At 42.1% G+C, this 25,030-nt stretch overlaps 1 protein-coding gene across 2 annotated transcripts in view; it reads right to left on the reverse strand.

Annotated features, from left to right (window-relative positions):
* Positions 1 to 25,030, reverse strand: part of kcnh1a (potassium voltage-gated channel, subfamily H (eag-related), member 1a) — an 83,318-nt gene that overhangs the window by 8,318 nt on the left and 49,970 nt on the right. The window lies entirely within an intron of this gene.

The following is a 25,030-nucleotide window of genomic DNA, read 5'->3' on the forward strand; positions in this document are numbered from 1 at the left end:
GACAAACAAAAGCACTGTCTAAAAGCCAAATCTAACAACACTACTAGCTCTTGAAGAGAACTAAGATGATTTTGTTCCTGTCTAAGTGTGTTCCTGGCCTGGAAGGAAGGCGCTGGCATCATAGCTTTCATCAAAGGCAACCACTTCTTTTCCCCTCATGTTATAGGAAATATTCCCTTGCGAGTCTCTCACTCTCTTGGACTTTCCTCTCCAGTGGAGGGAAACAGGGTGAGTGTTGTCAACCAACTCCGGCTGATCCACGCACAAAGACCGACATATGCTGACAACAGGGCGTCCTGATACACAGCAATGCAGGGGCGCCGCAGTGTCCCACTGCTTTCACGTCACCGGCTGACAGACAGCATCTGAGGCTCCATGGGACACCTCAAACGCCCCTCTCCGCCACGCTGACATACCCCTTCCCCTTGCCCTGTTCCGCAGAGCAAGCACGCCACTTGCAGAGAGGGCGTTACGTGAGATGGTGCACCGGCTGGTGGACCTCCACCTGCTGCTCGTAATTCGGGTGGGGGGGGGGGGGGGGGGGGGGGGGGGGGGGGGGCAGCTGTCCATCTCCCAGGTCACCCGGGTCATTAGCATTTCCCTTGCGCAATCACTTCCTATACCGAGCTGACAATGAAGGACATCAAGCATTGATCCCCCCCTCTGTGGTTTTGCAAGCAGATCTGCAGTACTTTGCAGAGCCATACGAAAGCCAGAAAGGCTTTAATAGCCAAGCCTCTTAATCAATACAGTACCCTCTCACTCTTTCTATTTATATATGTTATGTTATATACATGTTTGTTTAGGGAAAAAAATCTTTAAATGTATTCAGAGTGTACCTGGGGGCCAGTGTAGAGGTTTAAGTGTTAGATTACTATGATTTTTTTTTTGTTCCCTAGCTGTTGCATTTTATAAAGTTGTAGTTGTAGAGCAATGTTATAATTGGTGAGGACAGTTACAATAGTACAGTTTAAATAAAAGCATGTGGGATTGTCTCTGCATCTGGCAGAGACAAAAATCCTCACTATGTTTCTAAGATGTTAAAAACAGAATTTGAGCTCAGTATGAAATCGCACGTTAAAGACAGTACTCAAGTTTACAATTACTTCAAGGAGAAGTTGCCGGAAAAGTCCCTGTGGAGAGTGAACTTAGAAGTTAGAACTTACAGGATTCTGTGGGTATTATTTGTGTGAAATACTTAGGTATACACTATGTAAGTTCTCTGTATCAATCAGATGAAAGGTACTTATTTTGATTCTTCACTGAGTAACAATCATGCTGATGTCACTGTCAATATCATGTTGTCTGTTGATAGCTGTTAAAAGCTTCACATCTGGAGGATGAATGATCACTAGCAGATGGATGACCTTGAGCTGGATTTATTAAATTGTCAGCAGGAGAAAAGATGACCCTAGAATTGTTTCTGTTAGCCTCATTAATTAGATAACATAAACTTGTTAATAAACAGCAATAAACATGTACCAAGACATTTGGACCAGGACATTATCATAGGCCAAGATGCAGCACAAGATGCAGCACAGCTTTGTAAATAATCTATCAGTCATTTGTAGGCACCTAGAGCAATTGCAGAAATGTAAATTATCTTCAAGGTTATATTTATAATGTGTTACTTAAGGGAGGGTACATTTTACTGGATGAATGCACAGGTTTAAACCCTTTCCTTTAAAATTTTCCTCAGTGCCAACTCACTCCAAAAACAACCACAAAATATACTTCCTCTCCTGCCAACAAAGTCAGTGAGGTTTTCAGAAAGTGTATCCCACAAACTTTACACCACTTGTCTCGCAGACTATAAAAACGCTCTTCTGGAAACCATTCAAAAATAACGAACAAATTAAGCGGCAGAGACGACGACATGGTTTGGCCACCAAAAGAGCGAACATTATCTTAAATCCTCTGGGATGCATTTTCCCATTACTTTGGCTTGCTGTCCCTGTGACAGAAAATAAGATGGATGGACACAGAGTCTTTTCACATGCCAGGATTTATAAGGACTTTGGCCGGGCACTCGCCTTAATCACTTCCAATCTGCATGCCCCATGGAAGTGTTCTAACACCGGAGTCTGGCTAGGAACCATTACAAACCTCATATTTCCTGCACACGTATCCCACCTGACTGTTTACCTCCTGTTGCAACCTCCAATTTTCTCATTCCCGCTCCGAGCCCAGAGGAAGTGGCAGGTTAATTTCATCTCACATCCAACTCGCATTATCTTCCATTTTTTTCAATTGGTTTGAAGAATGCTTGATGTATGGTTTTATTATAGCTTGTAGTAGGTGAAGCGGTGCAGAGTAAGTGAGTGATAGGTATGTGAGCATTCACTGGTAGCAGTAATCACAAATATGACCATCTCTGCATCCATCAATCTGTGTCTGAAATCTACTTTTGATACCACCTGGGTTTCTGACAGACGCTGTGCTGCGATTTATACAGGGTGAAAAAATTGAAGTACAATTTAAAGAAAATACTGAATAAAATGTGGAAACATGGCAGCTCAGACTGTCAGAAATAAATCCTGCTGAAAAAAGGAGGGCACTTGGTACAGTCTGTTTAATCTAATTTGAAATCAGTTTAACACAGTGATTAAAAAGCAATCCCAGACCCCTCCAGCATGAGGGCTCTTCCTCAAACTATCCCTTTGGCAAGCCAGACTCATCCATTTTGTTTCAGTGCAGAGTTAATGGATGGAATGAACAAGTTGGCAAAAACATTTCTACAAAACATGCGTAAATGCAATGCACACCAAATTAAGGTCTTTAAAATTCAAATTGTCACCAAAAATAAAAAATAAAATTCTGGGGAACAGATTGAGATTTTTTTTTTTTTTTTTTTTTTGCTCAGCCTTTCAATATTTCATCCAAAGCATAAAACAGAACTGCTTGTCAGGAAGCAGAAGAGTACAGCATCATCAGTCCTCCACTGCCAGAGAATGTGTTGCTTCTGTCTTTTCAATGCTTTCAAAAGAAAACACTGTAAAAAGAAACAGTGGCTTCCTTTCTTGTTCCCATAAAAAAGTGTTACGTCTTTTCTGTATCATGGTAAATCTGTGTTGGTAAGGTTGAACTATGCAAGGTGTCACTTAGTACAAACAAAAAAGTTGAAAAAGAAAAGCATTGATTATTATAATGGACTACATACACGTGTTAGTCTGCAAGGAGAATTGACTATATTGGATTTGCCCCTTTGTGTTTAAGAGCAGGATACCAAAAATGACTAACAATAAAAGAAGACTTTTTGTATGTTGAAGGGTAGGCTTTCTCCCATCCCACTCCTGCTGGTCTGCCTTGAAAAATGATTTCAAACTAAAAACCCCTTGACCAGTCATTGGCAAGAAGGACCAGGGGGCAGTGGTTGACTTTGATCATGTCACCATGGTTTCTCAGCGCAGCTTCATTTAATACTCTCTAAATTAAACTAAAAGGACAGTGGTCCCCTGTGAATCAGTAGGGACCCACCAATACGGGAATTGGATTGGATGAAGACACCATTATATTGAACATTGGTATCATTACTGATTGGGTGACATATATAACAGTATGCTCCTCAAGTTAATTGGATTTTACATTTAAAAACCTGGCCTGAAGGTTGAAAGGACAGGAGAGCCATAAAAGAACCATAAAATATTTACGAGCGTAGTCGCTTGAACCTATCCTCTCTGTGGCTTCCTCGTAATTGAACATTCATGTTTTGTGCATGTACCACATTTAAGATGTTGATGTCATACTGGACCTCAACTAGTCAGGGCCAAAGTGCGTCCTTCCTTGTCATATTAAAACGAAATAGTAACATTTTTGCTTCATATACTGTAAAAAGGTCAAATGGAACCGGGGACAGGAGATTTTACGAATGAATCTTTTTCATGGACAAAATAGATTACCATGGAAACAAACAAGTCAGACTCAGACTGGTTTCAATTATGGGCGGCAGGGGCGGCAGTGTAGCATAGTGGTTAAGGAGCAGGACTCGTAACCGAAAGGTTGCCGGTTCGATCCCCGCTGGGACACTGCTGCTGTACCCTTGGGCAAGGTACTTAACCTACAATTGCCTCAGTAAATATCCAGCTGTATAAATGGATAACATTGTAAAGAACTGTAACCTATGTAAGTTGCTTTGGATAAAAGCGTCTGCTAAATGAATAAATGTAAATTAGGTCCAAAGGTTACTGGAGTTTTTTTATTAGTTGGTCTACCTTTGAATAGCCTTCAACAGCTGTTGTTGCTGTGCAATATGGTGATTGGCAATGCCTTAGACCTCTCAGAGAAAATGCTTTCATGTTCGCTATCAGTGCAGAAGTATGCAACAACTCATGCTGCTTTATGTGCATCCTGTTTGAGATGGTTGCAGTTCCTTTAGCATACTGTTGAGGACAAAAAACGACTAGAAATCTCAAGGGGAAATGTCGGACACCGGCCATGTGTCAGCTGTGTTTCTCATTATCTTTACATTATTTATTTGCTTAGCAAACACCTTCATCCAGGATGGTTTGTGTATCATATTATCAATTTATACAGCTGGATATTTACTGAAGCAACTCAGGGCAAGTATCTTGCTCAAGGCTACAACAAGCAGTGGCCCAGCTGAGAAACGAACCTTAAAACTTCGAAATACAGGCTTGATTGTCTAACCACTACAACAGAACCAGCATATTATATACCACTGCCCATGTACATCAATATAGAGGAAGGAGGGAAGGGAAGTTCTCTCACTTACAAGCATAGTTGCATCCTTATTCCTAAATTAATGAGCAACATGACTTCGAGGATTTGCCAGAAAAAAAATAATGACTCCATAATTAACAGCATGTTAATCAAATTAATATCACCTAATTCAGATTAATTACACCACATTACAATCTGATAACATGGAGTTCATGGTAGGCAAGCTCTGTCTCTGATATGAAAGGTTTTACAGTTTACACCATTCAGTTATATAAGAGGACTCTCATTATCTTCATCTGGGACAGGCATGACAATCTGTCATTGGTAATTTGCTCCATTTGCTGTCAGTGCATTTGATCTTAAATCTCTAGGTACATGAATAAGACAACTTTTTTTTTTTCCGAACAGCACAAACTCATGGTACCATCCTAAAAGACAACATTCCCAGAAGGGACCAAGAGACAGATGGTAGAAAGCAGAATCTGATGACAATTTTGGACACAAGAGACACAAGGTTAGTTAAAATGTTAGATTGTTCAGTGGACTTAACTTTGCAATATTACAAGAAAGCACATCAATTTTACATAGGAAATTAGTCAATAGTCAAGAAAGTATGAAAAAAGACATCTAGGGCCTCACATTCCTTTGTGCTCTCATGGTCTACTGCACACATCTGAGCTTCCATGGAGCACTGCTTGCATGACATCTGGCAATGCTTGAAAGCCACCTGTCCAGGTTTGCATCCACAGACAGGTGTGTTTCCCTCTACTGACAGAGTAAATATCCCTAAGCTTCCTCTACAAAAGAGAGAAATGAAGACAGCTTCACTCTGTGCCGTTCACCTTGCACTTGTACAAAAATGAATGGGTCCCACATTTAGTATGAGCAAATGAATTATGACTCCACCAAAATGGTTTTAAGGTGGTGATGTAAGGATTTGTTAAACACAGAAGTAGTTAGGTAGTTGGTTAATGTAAAAATTACAGTAGTCCCCCCTTATCCATGAGGGATACCGCGGATAGTACCGAACGCAAGCACTGCGATACCACTATAGTTGATCTGATAACCGAGACGACTACTAAGTGACTAACGGGCGGGTAGAGTATACAGCGTGGATATGCTGGACAGAGGGATGAGGAAAGGCGCAAGATTTCATCACGCTACTCAGAACGGCGCACAATTTAAAACTTGTGAATTGTTTATTTCTGGAATTTTCCATTTAATATTTTCGGACCGCGGTTGACTGCGGGTAACTGAAAGCGTGGATAAGGGAGGACCTCCGCATAGTGATGCCGGGTAATTCTCTCTGACTAACCTTGAAAGTGTAACAGGGTTGATACTACAGCGATGAAGCTTTGGAGAATCCTTACAGCCCCCACATGTCAAACATGTTGAAAGATTCATGGAATTTAGAGGAAGCTTGTCTCCATAAATCTAATAAGTTTAGTGCAGGCTATAAATATTTTTTTACCATGAAGCACATATTGTAAAAGAAGCAGGAAAGAGAGTTACTGTCAGCAAACGTTTGTCTCCACATCTCGCTCTTCATCTTCACCTTTCCTGCCGTCCTCTCCCTTTCTCTCCTCCATTTCTCTGCCCCCTTCCTCCAGTCTGTTATAAACATCCTCTCATTACAGTACCACCTTCGCTTCATGGACAATTCTGTTTTTCTTCCAACCAAGCTTTATGTAGGGAATAAACTGTTCTTACTTCAGTTTAAAAGGTGTATTTTCTGTAATTCATTTGAGACCGTTAGACAGAACCCAAACTCTTAGGCAAAAAATATCTGCAAGGCAACTCATTTTCACCAGTTTCATATTTGATTAAAAGTAACTTCATTGAAGTGCAGTGAAATGAACCATTCATTATGAGTTAACATTCTTCTCTAGGGAGCATTGTATGCAGAAATTGCACACTGAATCAATTAAATGTCTTTCCTCCTCTGTATTTGAGGATGTTTATGCATATTGACAGAATTCTGACACTTTAAAAATAATGGGTTTTTGGTGTTTGTTTTTTTCTGGGGGCAGCAGCATAACAAGTACCACTGTGATGGAAGTAAATAATTTAAAATTATATACAGTAAGCTTAAAGCTCTAAACACTAAAATAATGAACTGATGCCGCCAGTTTTAGCAGAACTGGCTTTCTCCATTTGGCATTTGTTATTTAGAGGTGTGATTCATTCACAGGACAAAGGAGGGGGCGGATAGAAGAGCTGACCAGATCAGCAGGCATGTGTTATGGAACCCTGATGGGTCTGCGAAGCCAGCCTGTCGTCGCACTGATTCACGCTCGGTTTTAGTGCACACTCAGGCATAACAGGGAATTGATTCTGTAGGAGAGCTGCTGATCTCAGGTCAGTGTGGCCACATGATCACTCATCCCGACAGATCCAGGAATCCAATCTGTGCTCAGTCTCTGTGGTCACACTGATTTATTTCGCCACTGTGTGTCACAGTGCACAGTCCACATAATGGGTCCCAGGGATTGGGGTTAGATCCTTGGCAGTCAATCTGCTGGTTCTATAGATCAAGCATGATTATGGTTGTCCTGGACCACAGAAGCCTGCTCCTATTTTAGTGTACCACAAAGGACAATCAGCTGTGAGGAGTCTCAAGCCCAAATAGGAACACGCTGACCAATGCTTACTCAGTTCATAAAAAAATACATCCCTAGTGGTGACAGGCATAAGTATTTATGGTGATACTAGTCAGAAACACAATTATCATTATAATTAGTTCAGATTACAGATTGAGTCTTTTATGACTCAATGACTTTTATGACTTTTATGTCAGCTTTGCCACTAACATTACCAGCACTGTGCTGTGAATGCACATGAAGGATAGTTAATACAATATTCCATTTCTCAGAACATTGTTTCAGGTAAAGGCAAAACCACAGCAAAATTAAAAATAAAACATACTGCAAGCTCTCACCTATCAGATATGGTTCATACAGTCTACAGTCGACTGCAGACTCTACAGGAGACTCTTCACTGCCATCTTTAGATAGGTATATAAACCCAGCAGTTCCCTCACTTGAATACAATCACTTATCTCACAGATAATACATGGACAGACTTCGTTTTACAGCTGGAGACAAACAAGCTAAGAAGGGTTATCATAAAAAACAGTCCTTGTCAGAATGGTTGAAAGCTCTCTCAGACGACAAAGATCTCTCAAACACAAAGATATTCATTATAGACCTATTGTCCTACCTTGTTTGTCTACCTAATTTGAAATTAAAAAAGCACACAAAAGCATCATTTATTTATTTCATTGAATAAATGACATTTGTTTTGTTGCCTCAAAATGTAGTAGCATTGAAGATACCAAAGCTTGAAACCCATTTTATAAAAACGCTGGAAACAAAGTGAAAAATTTCTTTTAGTATACTGTAATTTTCCCAAGAAATAGCAAAGCTTTGACATGCCAGCACTGCCATTATTCTATCTGTGAAAGTAGATTAAGCAATTAAAGACAAAAGCAATTCAATTAGCTTCATATCCTTATATGCAAGCCTTGTAATTAATCATCTCTTTTCAATACCAGCATAGTTCAACACAAACGTCCCTACACAGAGCTGTATATTACATAGCCAAAACAGTGTAACAGGTCTCAGGCCTCTGAGGGACACTGGTCATACATATATCTCACTGCTATAGTAAAATGCCAGCCACACATGCCCTTTGAGTCTTTGCTGTCTGAATGTCCCCATTTGCTTTGCAATGCCAATATTGCTCAGACAGACACACATGCTGTTTGGAGTGCTGAAGGTGTGGTGTGGACAGGTGACTCAGGTACTGGGTCTGTCACAGGTGTCACAGAGAGGTGAAGGTCTGACCTGGGACAACCTGGGGGATATGAGGGTCCTATTGGTGACTCGCTTTTCAGTGAACCACTGAAAAGTTGAAAGAACACAAAAACCACTGAAAGAACACAAAAATGTCCACTTTTCAGTGATTCCAACAGAATGCAGCAGAGTAAGGCTCCTATTAATAGGACACACACAAACACACACACACACACAAAATGCACACAAACGCATATAACTGGTTTGTAGTTTCTCATGAAAGTAACACAGATTTTTAGTAGCAAGTGTCTTTCGTGACTTTGTTCTTATGTATCACATTTCAACAGTATTTACCATATGTTCAGAATGGTCATACAGTCCTGAGAATTATTGCAATGCATTTATACTTTCAACTTCAGACGCACCAGTGTTTTGCTGATTTTGTAGGTTAATATTGGTAATACACAGGAATAATGTTCTTGCCTCATAAATGTCTGAAAGCACTCAACCAATGAAGGACATCCAGTATGTCCATCAAATCAATTTCCATGATGTTCTTATATTCTTTCTGGGAAATACAAGATTTATTAGACCTTTAGAAAAACAATAAACCTTCTGCTGTGAAATTATCCCCAAAGGATGTCCATACAATTACTTCAGAAGGTTTCCAGTATTTTATTGTAGTCCACTGCAGTCGGTCGTAGGCTAGATCGTAGTAATGTACTCCTATTGTTCCTGCAACATCCCTGAAACTATTGATTTTTATGTCAGAAATGATCTGTGTATGTAATTCATTTTAACTGAAGTCCACATCAGGCTTTATCTTTCTTTTTCCATGACATATTGGATAGTCCTACCACAAAAACGCATGCAAATGAGTTACTCAAATGTTGTGCTGGATGTTGACCTAAATTTGTACATAATAGACAGAAATATATTTCTAGGACAATTCTCTCAGTGGGTTTTTGAGAAGGATTAATGTTACCCTCTCTCTTTTTAACACTGTTTACTGAGTCCTCATTTTGAGTATCAGTTCTTCTTCAAAACACAAAATGAATTTACATAATATACATGAAAGGTCACAGTATTATACATACTTGTAAATCTGAGGTATGAGCCATGTCAAATTTAATTTAAAAACTTCCTCTTTGTTATTTTTTATTATGGGCAAAGCACAAGTTTTGTTTTGTGTTTTTTTTCCCACATTTTTGTCATTTGGCAGATGCTCATGTTCAGAGCAACATTCAAAGAAGGAGTACAAAACTCATCTGTTATAGTCATATGAAAGATATACCGGAAAGATGTAAACTGCAATCCAAACATCTCAACTAAATACTTGTTCGCAGATTAGAAACAGGAAAATATGAAATCCAGACTCAAGGTTGGTTGATCCAACATGGGGCCAGCTGTCCAGCAGATGATTAATAGCTTTACCCGAGAAGGGGCACGCATGCCGTTTCTGCACTGTGGAGGGCTGAGGCATGGCCCAGACACAGCTCCCAGGCACGCGTGGCTAATGACTTGTAAAAAAATCGTTTTAATATTTGTCATTTAAATTGGGAGTAAAGGCTAGTATTGGTAGCAAACATGATTCTGCTAAATATATTACACAGGTTCCTGGTTAGTTTACTAAGAGAAGGTGCAGGGTCCCCAATATATTAGTCAGCAGTAAGCTAGCTTATAAAGGTTTTTTCAAGCAGGTGTTCTAGCTATGTAGTTAAATACTCTTTTCTAATGATATAAATACCTGTCTATTTGTGTCTGTCTAAAACTCACACAATTTTAATGAAAATGTTAAGCATTAATATTGGCTACAGATTCACCCCTGAATCCACATATGAAGCTATTTATTTTTCTGATTGCAGTGGGCTGTGGAGATAGCGTGAGGTTTGTGTTGAAAGTTGTAATTCTCAGCTGGTCTACAGCTTCACTCCATCATTGGAAACTGACCAATGGTGGGTAATTAGCCCCCCCATCTTAGATTGTATTTGATTGGCCAGGCACTCCTCAATAAAGAAAAATAAGTGGAAACTGCAGTGCTGCATGTCCTCTAAACTGTGTTCATTTCCCGCATTTGGTCTGTATAGCCCTTGAAGTGGTGATTTGGTTTGACCTATTGATTTCTTTGTAACTGTAATCACCTGCACTATGGATTAAGGACTCCTAAAGACATTGATCTAGTCTGTTGACTTATGACTTATTAACAGGTCAGTGGGTCTCTGGAGTTGAGACTCACCCAAGATGCTATTGTAAGCCTATTTATCAGTCTGGTCCCTGGTTCAAATACCGCATAGTGACCCAAAAGAATATATTAAGTGTGACGCAGAGGAGGACCGTCTGAAGCAGAAACACATGCCAAATGACTCAGCAATGCAATTCCCAGCACTGTCACCTCTGTGTCTAGAATTAACCTGAAGACAACAAACTGCCCGAGTTGACTCCATGCATGCTTTTCTTGATGAAATTACTCCTAATTTCCTGAATTACCATCTTCCTGATGAACGAAACCCAGGTGTGAAAGCAGAATGCACGCGGCATCGCTGTGAACACTGGGAGAGATTAAATGGGATCACGGCTCTGTTTGATCCCGGAAATACCTGATTATCTGCAACGTGCCTTTTCTTCTCCATATCATGCTGATCAAGGCTCGGCTGAGGTTATACTGTATGTTCATTTAATGTCTTAAAAAATCTCAACAAGCATACCAGCTTTCCTCCCTATCTTTCAACTAGCAAACTCACGTCAGTTTCAACAAAGAAAAAAATCTATGTCCGTGTGCTTGTATAAAATAAATTCATAAAGTTGCCTGTTCTACTGTCCAAGAACATGTTCAAAGAGAAAACCTTTCCAGAGGACTTGAAGAACACACATCTGGCTAATTAAGGCAGGATGTACGACTCCATTTCAGAACAGAATCCTTAAAGCTGCTCAGATGCTGAACTCGAACCAAACTGTGCTACCGTGTAGGTTTACAAAGTAACTTCTTCAGAATGATGTGAAAAGCTTTGAGATTTCACACCTGGGGCTCAGTGCCAGACAAAATAGAAAAGAAATAAAAGGTACTGTAAGCCTGATGCGGTATGCAAAGAGTTTCTCTGTAATCCAGTAAGGAAAGCCAGGGTCTAAACCTCCAGTTCTTCACTGATTAATGCTGAAGGGATGCTCTACATTTTCTTCCTCTACTGTGAATATGTTTGAAGACCTTACACTGAGTATTATTACCTATGACAGGTGTTGATAAGATGGTTGTGGAACACACTGTCTTTCTTTCTAAGGAAGGTCACACTCCATTTCCAAATGATTTCAATTTAAATTCATTGGATGGATGCCTAAAAACATTAATAAAATATACAAGTGCACTGTCAGTCCTCTCTTCTTGTTCATTTTGGGAGTTAATCATTTCACTCAGTTCAGCATACTGCAATCAAAGGTGATTGGCGCTGTTGGTTCCTAATGGAGGCCCACATCCATGAGCGCCAGCTCCCTGTTCTCTGTCCTTAAATCAGCGCAGTCACTTCTATTTGACTTTCATTTCGCCGTCTAGACGCAAGGCATTGTGTCCCCCTTCCTAATCAAGGTCCCCCTCATTGTGTCCAGGATTCCAATCAGGGTAGCTTACCTCAGCCTCCTTCTGCAAGCCTAACCTGAAGATTTATGCCCCTTGTGGTCTGGTTTGTGCTGAGCTAAGCTGCAGGGCAGCGTGGGAAACGTAACAATGTACGGGAGCCAGAGGAAGGGTCTGTACGCTGGCACTGTGAGGATCGATGACCGCCACAAAAGAGACTGCACTGTGGTGGGGACAGCCTTATCACTAGTGGCAGCCACTATATCGTCTCCTCTTGCCTAGTCAGTGAAATAAATAAGGGGCTCCGCCGCAACCATGATAATGAACATGCTACAAACAGCGTTCATATGTCCTCCCAAATAAGGAAGGTGCTTCAGTAGGACGAGGCTGAGGTTTTCCATTTGGAAGCCCCCCCGACAGGCCAGCGAGAAGGAACGGAGAGACCGTCACCAATGTGCGACCATCTCAGTTCTTCACTTAGCCCTCAGTGTCCCCACCAGCAGTCACACCTGCAAATTTACACCACCACTCCCCATGGTATCACATGTTCATGCTTCGCAGACATTTAACACTGCTGGGTTTCCAACGCGGAAGGCACAGTATTTAAGAAGAAAGAGACAAATGGATTTGGTCATTGATTCAAACAGAGAGCCGAAGGCATCTCCTTCCTCTCTGTCATGATCAGAGAAAGTGCTATTGACACTGAGTGCTGACGAGTGATTGAATGGGATTAGGTTCTGCATGATCACCACAACACAGAATTTGATTCTCCTCATCGACTTCTATCCCCTGCAACCCTCATGAGTATTTAGAGCCTAACACTTTGCTTAAAGTGCAGGATGCTCTCTCTGTATTCCTAGAGAGATATATTGGCTGGATTCCAGAGGAAGGTCTTCAGCACTGTTCACTGAGGATATTGCTGTTGCACAGCAATAGACAGCCAGTCCATTCACTAACCCTCACTTCTGTTTTTCATTCGTTGCAGCTGCAGATTGCATGCTGTACATGTAAAATCGCAGCCCCTCGTCCCCACAGATCATTTACCGACCAAAGGCTCCTCTAACTCATCCTTCACAGACCAGAAACTGTTCCAAAAATTTATCCTTCACACTCCATTCCTCAGGCTCCTTATCCATTTTGCTCACAGACCACAATCTCCTTCACCATATTGTCCTTCACAGACCACACGCTCTTCCTCCACAATTACCATACATAGACTAAATGTTTCTTCTCCCCACTGATCCTTATCCTTTGTGTCAATACTGTTCCTCTATCATACAGCCCCATACTTTGTACTCACTAAACTCATTTGAATTTTCAACTGTTTGTGAAACAGTGTGGACCAGGAAAATAGAGCCAATATTCTTGAAGTTACTCCTACTAACTGCATAGTTAGTAAACTTTCCTAAAAAAACTACTGGCTACCATATTACTGACTATAAATATGATGGCAAAAATAAATACGTACTTTTAAAAACTTTTTTAATTTACTGGAATTAACTTACTAATAAATGTCTGATATGATGATTGTGGAAGTTTTTCATTACTATCCTCTCTCAATTATAGGAACTGTTCAGTTTTATCAAGCCCCTTTTTCCAGCATTAGGCTAGGTTTGTGTTGCTAGATGTGTGAAAATCATTTTCTTTCCCGGGTTATCTCTTACTTTTAACTTGCAGATTGAAAAGGGAAATCAATGCAGTCCTACAGGCCCACAGACTCTGCCATTGTAGCCAGGTATTTGGGGGAGGAGATACAGTGTGAACCAAACAAGGCCTTTAAGGGTTTTTTAAGTTAATTTGCTGTGAATTCAGAATCACAGAAAAGACAGTTTCTTTCAAAATATAGCTCTTTATATGTAATTGTTCAGACAATAGCTCTGTCCGTGTCTTTTAACTTTCTTAAGGTCTGAATTTTGATGAACACAGCCCAAACATGGTGGATAATTATTTAGTTTTGCCCCTCGAATTATCCATTTATTCTCAAAACACATTAAATAGCTTTACGTGTGCATATTTCTTTTTAGTTGTTGATGCCAGTTGATAAGGTTAGCACTTCATTAACACTGCGGACAGTTGGTTTGATGCATGACTGTCAGGTGATGATTGTGCTAACACAAGCGTGGCATCCCTTTTCACAGTGTGGCACTCGAAGAACTCCAAAACTCTAATACACACAAACTAAACGGTTTAGCTCAAAACTGCAAAGCAATACACAGCTTGATAAAAGCTTCATTTTATGTCCTCTGGTGCCATGTCACAAATTATTAAAATGTCGTAGTAAACATTTTTTTTTCTGACACTTGTGCTGGCATTGCGCTTACTGCGAAAATGTGAAAATAATGGCTTGCTGCAGCATTCCCACACTCGGGGCAGGCTCTGTACTGAGAGCAGCCATGCAGAACACATACAGATGCAATACAATATCAATCACTGCGAGCTGGAACCCCCACTGACGCGCTAGAAAAGGTGCAGGGTTTGCATTATAACACCCCTCCCCAGAAAACTGATGTGACAAGCTTTGCTTCTGGGGAGAAAAAAAAAAAAAACGTCCCATCATCAAAGGAGTTCTAAGATCTACTGGAACGACACACACAGAGGCATCCAACTAATGCATTTATCATACAAAATGTGAAAGCACTAATGACGATATAGCACGCTTTAATGCTGGGTCATCAGGCTTTAAATAATGATTGTTAGAAAGGCCAATACAATTTGCATATAACTGCAATTAGTCACAGAAATGTGATTGACAGAGAGGAGCCATGTATTTCTTTCGCTGTCTTATTTGGCCCAGATATTTTGAACGCAGACCCTCGCAGACCGTTCCTTTGGTCTACTAGAGCAAAGTCGTCTCTGGAGAGCAGTCAGAGTCACGAACAGGCAGAGCAAACCCCACCCACAGAGAATATCTCCGCTGTAAGGTGGTCAGATGAACACCCTGCCGGGAACCCACTCTAATCCCGCAGATCGCATTCCCAGCTCCCAGCACCCTCTCTAATGCACCACCTCCACCCCTCTTCCCCCACTCCGCAATTGGACGCTGAGGATTTATCGCCCGCTCCGTGCAATCATACTCGCAGTGGCTGTGAACACCACGGGCGTGGCACACAGTGAGCCAAGGTTGCCGCGGACGCTGCCAGCTAAAGGTCCAGAGAAGACTGGAAGGGACACGTCTCGATTTGAGCACCCCCTCCCTCTCCAGGAACACTGTGTGGGCCTTAATTACGGCCTGCAGAGATGCCTGTCCTTTTTGGTTACCAGGGGTGGCACTGCAACACGCCTGCCATTGTAATAACGAGGAGGTGCACCCCCCCCCCCCCCCCGCCTCTTGTTCACGCTCCACAGCCTAATTAAATGAGGAGAATGGCAAAATGAAATTTAATTTGGATTCAGTTCTGCTACATGTAGGCAACAAGCTATGTATACACACACACACACACACACACACACACATATGTACATATGTGTGTGTGTGTAGGTTTTCGATTGTTTGTTTTTGCTTTGTGTAAGGGTGGGTGGAGGCATTTTTTTCAGATTTATATTCATATTTATTACAATGTCTCATTGTAACAATCAGTAATCGCCTCGGTAGGTGGAGGGAGGTAGATTAGGGAATTAAAAATAAATAAGTAAATAAATAAATAAATGTACTTTTTAAATCCATTGTACCATTGTGGGCAGGTCATTTTTTTCAAGTTCTTAGAAGGGGTGAATCAATCCAGCGTCAAGGCCATTTGGTCACATTCCAGTGACACATTTAAAACAGTATTACATTCTGTAGCAACTATTATTTATTTTTTAAATTTAATTAAGACAAACAAAAACAAAACAGCAACACTCTTTTTTATATGCTGCTGAAAGGTAAGTCAAATCCCTTTATAGGTTGTTTGAATCTTTACCTTACTGGGTTGAAGGATAAAAAGTGGTTATCACTGAATCCCCATCTTCAGTTCCTGTCTCAAAGGCAAAGAGGACCTTGGAAGTCCAAGCTGTTTCACTGAAGCTTGTTATTTGAGTTTCTAGGCAAATAAACCAGGGAGCCACGTCCTGACTGCAGAATTGTGCAAAACTCTGCAAGTGGCAACAAGTCCACAGCTGTTTATGCTATTATGCAGAAATAGCCTGCACACAGTAGTTTCAGAATAATAAAACCTTTTATATTAATTTAGATGTTTATGGCATTCATTGTCTTTTCCATTTCATTTCAATGGTGCATACAAAAATATTCACAAGAGATATATCTAAAAAGGTGTTCCATGAAGCGTTCAGAATATTATTCACCTGTGGTGAATCTACATTCAAAATCTACATTCTTTCAAATCATCCTTCCGCCTTTACCACATCAGAGGACTGTGTTATAAATGTTGTTGTTCACATTTACAACTAAAAATAATGTATATCCTTGGTGTTCAGGCGGTGAAGCATTGAGAGACAAGTAACGTAAGATAAATATCCCTGAACAAACAGACTGTACAATTAATCATCTCGATTCGTGTGTTTGTGGAAAGTAAATATTCAGGTGTAAAGGGCACTTCTGCTGCTCTCCGGTTCCCATTAAAACCGCGGTCTCAGGAGCCCCTCCTACGGTCATCCCGTTCCCTATTACCGAGAATTAAGAGCTCAGACTGGAATTGATTTTCCAGGCACAGAAGCATTCCTGCTCTGTGCATCAGAGCTCAGAGGAGCATGGGAGTCCGCTCCGAGACGGAAGGTGATGTCACCTCTCTCAGGACGAGAGTATGATTGGTTCCCTCGGCTAGGCACCTAAGTCTTTCGCTCTGCGAGCTGATCTCGAAAGAGTTCACACCTGCAGCAGACCTACTTCTGTTATTTGCACAAGTTATCTTGTGGGAGGGCTTGAATAGCGTGATGCTCACACACACTGGTCTGGGAGCGTTAGCCTGGTCCGATGGTGTTAAAACTCTGCTAAATGAATGCAATATAATGCTATGATGGGACAGGAAAACAAATAATGCAACCAATCAGTAACCCATCTATAAACCATCCGTGGTCTGAATCAACCATAAATAATATCAGAGAACTAATAAACAACTCTAAACTAATGTAGCAGGAACTGATGGCTTCTCAGTGTTTACCTGTGATTTAAAACTATCAATCTGGGAGAATTCAAACCATAATGGGTGTGACTCCCCGTAATGAAACGCGTTGATACTGCAACACCCAGCCCAGCGCCCATTAATAAACTTAATGAACAAACTGCAAAAGAAAACCTGTGTACAAAACAACGCAAATTAATCACGACAAGTTGCTGCCTCGAAAGTGGATGCTGTCATATCTTGAAACACATTCACTACCCCTCTGGCCATCTGTTTCCACTGACGGTTGGACTTATCTACATTTACTCACATGTAGCCCTGATTAACAGCGCCGGTTGCACATTCGCACTGGTGCGCTTGCAGCTGATTTACAATGACAGTGTCAAGCCTCCCACCAGATAGATGTGTTTACCTTACAGACAAATGTCTCGACGTGGCTGCTGAATAAATTACCTCACATTCACTCAAGGTTAACATTAAAATCTACTGCACGCTCCCTGTCGCCACCGATTCATCATCCGAAAAAAGTTGAATAAGCTCCTAAAAACACAGGCCCGTCACTCAAGCTCATAAACACACACATCACTGTAGGAATCAATCTTGTCGGCTGGAAACTCCCCTAAACATGTCTCACCGGCCTGTCACCTTCCGCGACGTGTCTGAGGGGAAAACATATCCATTACCCAATGACACTGAGGTATGCAATTGGATAATTCACTTTGTGGATGCCTTAATAAGCATTTTTACACACTGTATGACTCTCCCCACACTGTTTTCAGATGATTGCTCTGGGGGTACAATCAGAGCAAGGTCATACGCTCTCAACCTGCCTAAATGGCACAGTGAGGCCGATCCCACCCCATTGTGGCAGGCGTTCCACAGTATTCCCAAACAAGGAATTACCCAGGAACAGTCGGTCAAATGCATGGGATCTGCGTTCTGAACTGAGCACCCGCACGAACGCAACACAGTCTGCCTCTGTGATGTATGGCCGCGTCCCACTCTGTCATTAAAGGAGTCGAGAAGAGCGCTTTCCCGCACTGCGCTCTGGTGAGCACGCCTAATGGAGAGGAAATCGGAGCAGGATCAAGGAAAAAGGCGTAAGAGAGAGAGAGGCTCTCGCTGCGGCTGAGCCAAGCCCATGTCCATCGCAACAGATTAAAGTGCTGCCCAAATCACAGCTCTAATAAGGCTGTGGAGAATCATGAGCAGATTTACTGTAAATAGGCTTACCCGAGCTTTTACCAAACAAAGCATTAACCTTGAGGTAAACCAGGGTCTATGGCTTGGCTAGTGGTCTCAGGCCAGACTCCGCACTGAATAGAAAGGTAATTTCTGCTGAAGTTTTCCACCTCTTTCCCCACTTATAAGGTCTCTTATATAAATTATAGTTTAGGAATACAGATTATGAGGAAGGAGCTGGTTAGGGTTAACATAAGGCTGTAGGTATGAATGGACGGATATGGGGACACTGTTTTTAAGTAAATAAATGTATTCTGGTGAGTGCTTCACTGAATTCTAGATACTGTCTGTCATATTACAGGGCTGAATTAAGAAATACACTGCATTTTACATTGCATGCAGCCCTGCTAAACATTGTGCATCATTCCTCAGCTGTTTTACCTCCAGGCCTGAGGCAGTCTCCTAGGAACGGGATGAGTCTGAGTCAGCTGAGAGTTTACAGTTGGCAAGCAGACACACATGCCAGACTATCCATGCCAAATTGTTCAGATGGTGTCATTAAGGATAAAGGGTTCCATCATATGCAAAGTTCTGTAATTTGCAAGTAATTGGTTAACGAGGACCAGCTGAAGGCTGGACCCAAAGTAATAACCTTATTTGTAGCCGAAGTTTCACTCCCTCCACAGCCCCTGCCCCCGATATGTGTCAGGCTGCATTTTTATGATCACCAGCAAAGCATCATATTACAAATAATCCTTACTTACACACTTGACCAGTGGTAACCTTTAAGCAAAGTGACAGTCCATTATAGAGCATACAAAGAAAATACTATTTCTAATCCTTTTTGAACAAATTGACAGTCTATTTTTGAATTCCACTCCAAGTATAACAGCTACAGCATAAATAGCGGCTGGATTATACATGAGAGTCAGTTTCTAACAGCTGTTATAAGAGTCCCTCTCAGATGGCTTCTCTTCTTTTTATCACACTGTCCTACAGGGTAATTGACATGATGGCCATAATTCAGTTCACCAGTTTCCTGACTCAATATCAAACAGTTCATTACACAAGTGACAGTCCGGCATGTGTGCCATATCTCTATGTGACAGGAATCATTACAGCGCTCGCCTGAACTTCCAGAGATGCGGCAGGCACAGTGCGTCTTTCTGGAATGTGGAAATGCCTTGGCTAGATGACCAGGGGGGTGGGTGGCGGGGGAGGTAAATGTTATAACAGTTGAAATGCCAGTGTATCTCCTTTTTGTGTTCTTTGTGCTGATAACACCTCTGAAGGAAAACCAATAAAAATCATTTAACCAAACTGCCTCTCTCAGCAGACTGAGACTCACGCAGCTTCCACTCAGAGACCAAACAGGGCACTAAGAAATATGATTCTAACTGACTCAGTACTGGCTTTTCACAGCCGATAAACATGCATGAATTCCAAATTTCAATATTTTGTAGCCCCGATGAAAAGATTTCACAAAATACGGGTCAATTCAACTGATTTAAATAGCTACTTTGTGATGGAGAAGCACTTAAAAAGGATCATTTTAATAATTTTGAAGAATGTAATTTTATTTCATCAATCTGACATGTAACGATGCAATTGTATATACTTTATCAACTCCAATCACTCAATAAACAAATTCTACTGAAATGCCAGAGAGGCTTTACAGAGAGGCTTTAAGTGCAAAGTTAAAAGGGTTTCGGTTTACATGGCACTCTGATTACGGAGAGCCCTAGGGCTGTGCCTCATCTGGGTTAGGGGAATCTGCCTTTGAAACAATTAGGATAATCGCCGGTGAGGGCACACCTCTGGGCATAATAACACCTAACTGAGATGGAGAGGCTCTGCAACACATTAGATCACGGGAGACATCTGCTTTATTGGCAGACTCCTCAGATTGATTGGAGCGGGGAAGCTTGCTGTATTTAGCCTAGCTAGCTGGCAACAGCCCAGACAAAGACCTCACTTTCTTTGTGCTCAAGGCTCTCCACAGAAAAACTGAGACACTGTAAGCGCAAGTCACAGCGCAAACCATGCAATCAGCAGCTGCACTAGAGTACCGCAGTACTATACAGTAGATTTCAGACTAAAAAAAGAACAGAATACTGATGTGTACACAACATCTGACAGAAAAAGGGTTTACTGCATTTTTTTAATAGTGTCCAAACTTCTAAAGCAAAAATTAAAAAAAAAAAACTTCAGGAACGCAGCTCTGTGGATGGAGCTCTTGTATATGGGTATCCTGAATCAGAAGCTCTGATGTTGCCTTGCTTTGTGGAGGATCTGATTGTCTTACTAGGCCTCATACATACATTTTTAGATAAAAATTAAATTAAAAAATTTAACTTACATACAATGAAAGTTGAATTTGTTACAAATATAGTGTGTGGGAGCAGACTATACAGATGTAAGCGGGGGTTAATTACATGTTATTCATACCTTGACTCAAAGATGCTCAGTTAACACTATGTGAGTCTGAATCATAGCCCTATTCTCTGGAGCGGGAAAGGGTCATTGTCATTCATCTGGTAGCAAACAAATGCTTTGTTTCATGGCCATGCTGCGGAGGACACAGCTGGCCAACGTCCTGTTGCACACCCTCTTGCTGTGAACGAAGACGTGCCACTGTGTGCTGCTGTGTCCAAATACATGGAACTCCAGCAGTGCGCTCCACCACCGAGCAAGTACACGTGGGTGTGTGTGTGTGTGTGTGTGTGTGTGCAACGGTCTGTGGTCTCTGCGGGTTCACCACCAGTGTCACCATCCTCGGTTTCACAGTGTAAAGAGAATATCACCGATGGAGGTCGCTTGACCAAAACGTTTGCTAATTGGCACTTCACCCTTTGCACTAAGGCACTTCAACTGAATGTAGACAAGCTTATTGCTTTTGGTGGGATTTTTAGTCCTGGATAACAAAGGTGCGTAGGTTTGCTTTTGTGTTTTAGCTTGTCTGATCCCCTGGGAAGCACTGAGCTTGTACTTGCTCATAGGTGCAGAATCAATTTTTTTTCAGCACATAACCTCTGTCACCTACTGTATAATCAGATACAGATATCAGACAATCAGGTATTAGATATTCCCATTTACAATTAAGTTAAGTACAGCATAATTCTACTGATTACATCAGTTACTTTGTGTATTTATTTGTGTATTACAATTGAATCGCATGTTTATGTATGGGAATCTTTGTGTTATAACTTGTTCATGCAGTTGTGTTTAATTGTAAATCAACTGATTGCATCACTTGCTTGTCTTATAAAATTCCTGTATCGGGCCTGTCATGTGTTTATGTCTTTGTCATTGACTTATTATTTGATTCTCTGCATAATATCTTGAATATGATTGATTAATTGATCTCTTGATTTATCTATTAACTGATTGATCAGTCTGGGTGATCTGGTTGATCTTTTTTTTTTTAAGTGCATCTCATGTACTCTGGAGTAACTCAGTAAGGAAGGTGCTCACTGTAAATGCAGGCTGGCCCCTGTAGCCCGGGTTCGAAACTGGCTGTGTGATTTTCCAACAATTACCAGGATCCCACAGCGGCGGAACAAATTTGCTTCGTTCCACCGGGAATAGAGGCAACTTGTCAGGCACCTACAAGTTGCACAATGACATCAGAGGAGTAGCATCCATCCTCCAATGAGCACAAACTCCATTGTTGTGCACTGTGTGATGTGTAGTGTGACAAATAGCTGTTGGCTATGCATGAGTGTATCGGAGGAATGTACTTGTCTCACCTCAGTGCTCCTGCATTGTGAGATGAGCCTTGTGTACAATTTGCAAGTCCGAAAAATAGGGTTTAATAAAGTGGGGGAAAAGCATTAAAATAGTCGCACCTCAGGTGAATCTGATGCAAATCCTTGGGCGCCTAGAATGCATCAGGGATTCACGGGCTTAAGGCCTGACCAGAGATGTCCTTGGATGTTTAAGCCCTTCCGCCAAAACAGGGAGCAGATGCTCATGATTTTCAGAGACGGGGGAGAACAGAGCAGCTCCTCCATCCGCAGCCAATTCAAACTTTAATGAAGCTCCATTCCTACAAAGCAAATCCTCAGCTCTCGCCGAGACAGAAACCACAGAAATAGCCTCCGAATTCCGTCAGACTTCCTCTACAGATTCCCGGCTTGACGAGATGCAGGGAGTCCAGTGAAGAACACAAGATAAAACAGACTTGTGTGGAGCACTCCTATACGTGCGTTTCTGCTTATCAGGCGTGTCCAGCTGCACTTGAGTTTGTTCATGATGCACAGTGACTCATGCAGGCAGAGACTCTCCCCTGTTTAAATATTGAGGGAGCAGAGCCCTCCATCCGTCTCTGCACTCATCTGATGACATCGCCTCTCAGGCTCGCTCTCCACTGCCTTGTGACATCAGGCGCAAGCCAGGGGGATATATTTTATTCAATGGGAAAGCCGGAAAGCAATTACCGAGCTATTTTCTTCTACACCGTTATATCCTATAGGCTGAATCCATCAGGGTTCCGCTAGGGCATTCTAATGGGGGTAGAAGACAGATGCCTCGCACTGTAAGTCCTCACCGTGTCTGTGGTACTGTAACGGGATGCCACAGCTCATGCATCCTAGGGCTCTCCATCTAGGTTCACATCTACGTCGACGTCCACCTCCACGTCCACTTCAACGCCACCGCTGGGTTTTGGCAGGAACCCAAAAGCTGCGACCCCGCAAAGTTCACGCTGGCTATGTTTCCCCCAATGATTCTGCTATGACACTTTCTTAGGAATTTCCAACACTGAGTTCGTGACTTGCCTATCGTGCTCAGAGTGAAGAGTTTAGAAAGTCACACATTATGGAGGATGGACAGAGTAATTGACATTTGTAACATATTACCAAGAATGCAGACCAGTATGACAACGGATGCCTAAGAACTCTAGAAATTAACACATTTTGGAGGATTAGGGGGCACTATCATATTACACGGTTAATGTCCTTTATTAAATACAAATAAAAAAATATGTTGACACAGATCAACAGCTGCATCCATGAGGCAAGCCCTCTAATGGTAGAATGTTGTTACCTTGAGAAGCCTCTCAGTCAGTCAGTCAGTTGTTAAACGACAGAGGAACACTACAATTCAAGGGCTGCTTCTTCCATTCACAGCCTATAACTAACCCTCTGAAAAAAAAGGAGACCTCTTTACAGAAAAATATCAACTCATTGGTTCAAAAATGCAAATCTTATTTGCAACAAATTTCCGTTCAACAAGAAGGATTAGAATTTATGGGCAGGAAATGAAGACACAAGTGTTGAGGGCAGTCGTTGTAATACTGGGAACTTGCTGTTTGATCTTTGCCTTGGTTCAGCTGTTCAATAACCCTCTGAGCTGAAATGAAGCGCACCTCTCACCGCAAGCCACTGAAACTCCATCCAACATCTGCTCCCCACTACAGGAATAATACAGCCACATGGTCCCTTCAATGTCACCTCTGAAGGAATCAGCAGAAGGCAGGTGACACTGCACAGATGTCCAGTCAATCTTGTACCCTCCTCATACCAGCACCTCCCACAATACAAGGAGAATGTGCTCCGTTGTGATTTGTAATGAAAATCAAAGACTTTCATTTGTGATATCGATCCAACTTGACCTCTTTCTTAATCGACCGAAAGGGAAGGGTCTGATTTTGCCGTTAAAGGAAGCTTTGTGTGCTCTCCGTAAGCCTGGTGTTATCTGAAGCGGAATCTGCCTGCCAACATTTGCCTGCCTACTTTGCAATCAAAGGGCACAAGAGCAGAGAGCGCTGCAGTGATCTAGTCTCAGGGATTTATTAATGATGTCTGTGAAGGAGGGAGAGGGGGCAATTCACCCACAAAGCAAATGAACAGACACCCGGGCATTGCGGGGACGGTGCGGTGAGAAATGGACTGGAAGCCAATCAGATGAAAGTGGGATTGGTACCTATAAATCAAGCAGGCAGCCCCGGCGTGCCGAGGCAGGGCAGCAGCAGGAGGAACGCTGTAATGGGGCTCGGGGGGGGCCGGGGGGTTGGGGGGACAGGGAGGAGCCGCACAGAACATCACCATGCATGTGGAACTGCTGTCATCTCAAACTAAACTCCACCACTTTGACCCATCCTTCTCCCATTACACGTTCTGGGCGCTAATGTACAGCGCACACAGATGAATGCGCGGTTGAACCAGGGAATGATGGGATTGTAAAGCTCACTTGATAGAGGCACGAGTGCCTCACATGCATCTGTAGCGGAGCATGCGGCTAGCGCAGCGCACAGGTCAGCGCTGCGGCTCCGTGCATGTAATCAGGGACAGAGAGACCAGCAGCGTGGCACTACTGTGTCAAACTGGGAAAACCTGTCACTTCACTGCACAGAAGATGGAACTCCTGCCTGCGAAAGTGCACGCCAGACTCACAGGTTATCAGATGACTGTCATACCGCCATAACGCAGAGTCCCGACACAGCGGGACACGAGTGAGGGGTGTGCTGAAATATCCCTCGCTCAGTATCACACACTGATTTCATTTCTGAATTTGAGATAACTAGCTAACTGATGTCTGCAAAGGGAATGGGCCACTATGCCTTCAGGTCTGTCCTCAGAAGGAAGGAAATGCCAATTTTTGCTCTGCTAAAAGCATCTGCACCTCTAAATGATTGTAATGGAATGAAATTTCAAATGTCAGCTTAGCAACTGTGATTTGTCATACGAAACCATAAGGTGTTATATAATAAAGTAATGACATCCTTCAAGGTATTCATTTATGAGCAGATT

The sequence above is a fragment of the Megalops cyprinoides genome, chromosome 15, assembly GCF_013368585.1.
Source record: "Megalops cyprinoides isolate fMegCyp1 chromosome 15, fMegCyp1.pri, whole genome shotgun sequence".
Taxonomy (NCBI): Eukaryota; Metazoa; Chordata; class Actinopteri; order Elopiformes; family Megalopidae; genus Megalops; species Megalops cyprinoides.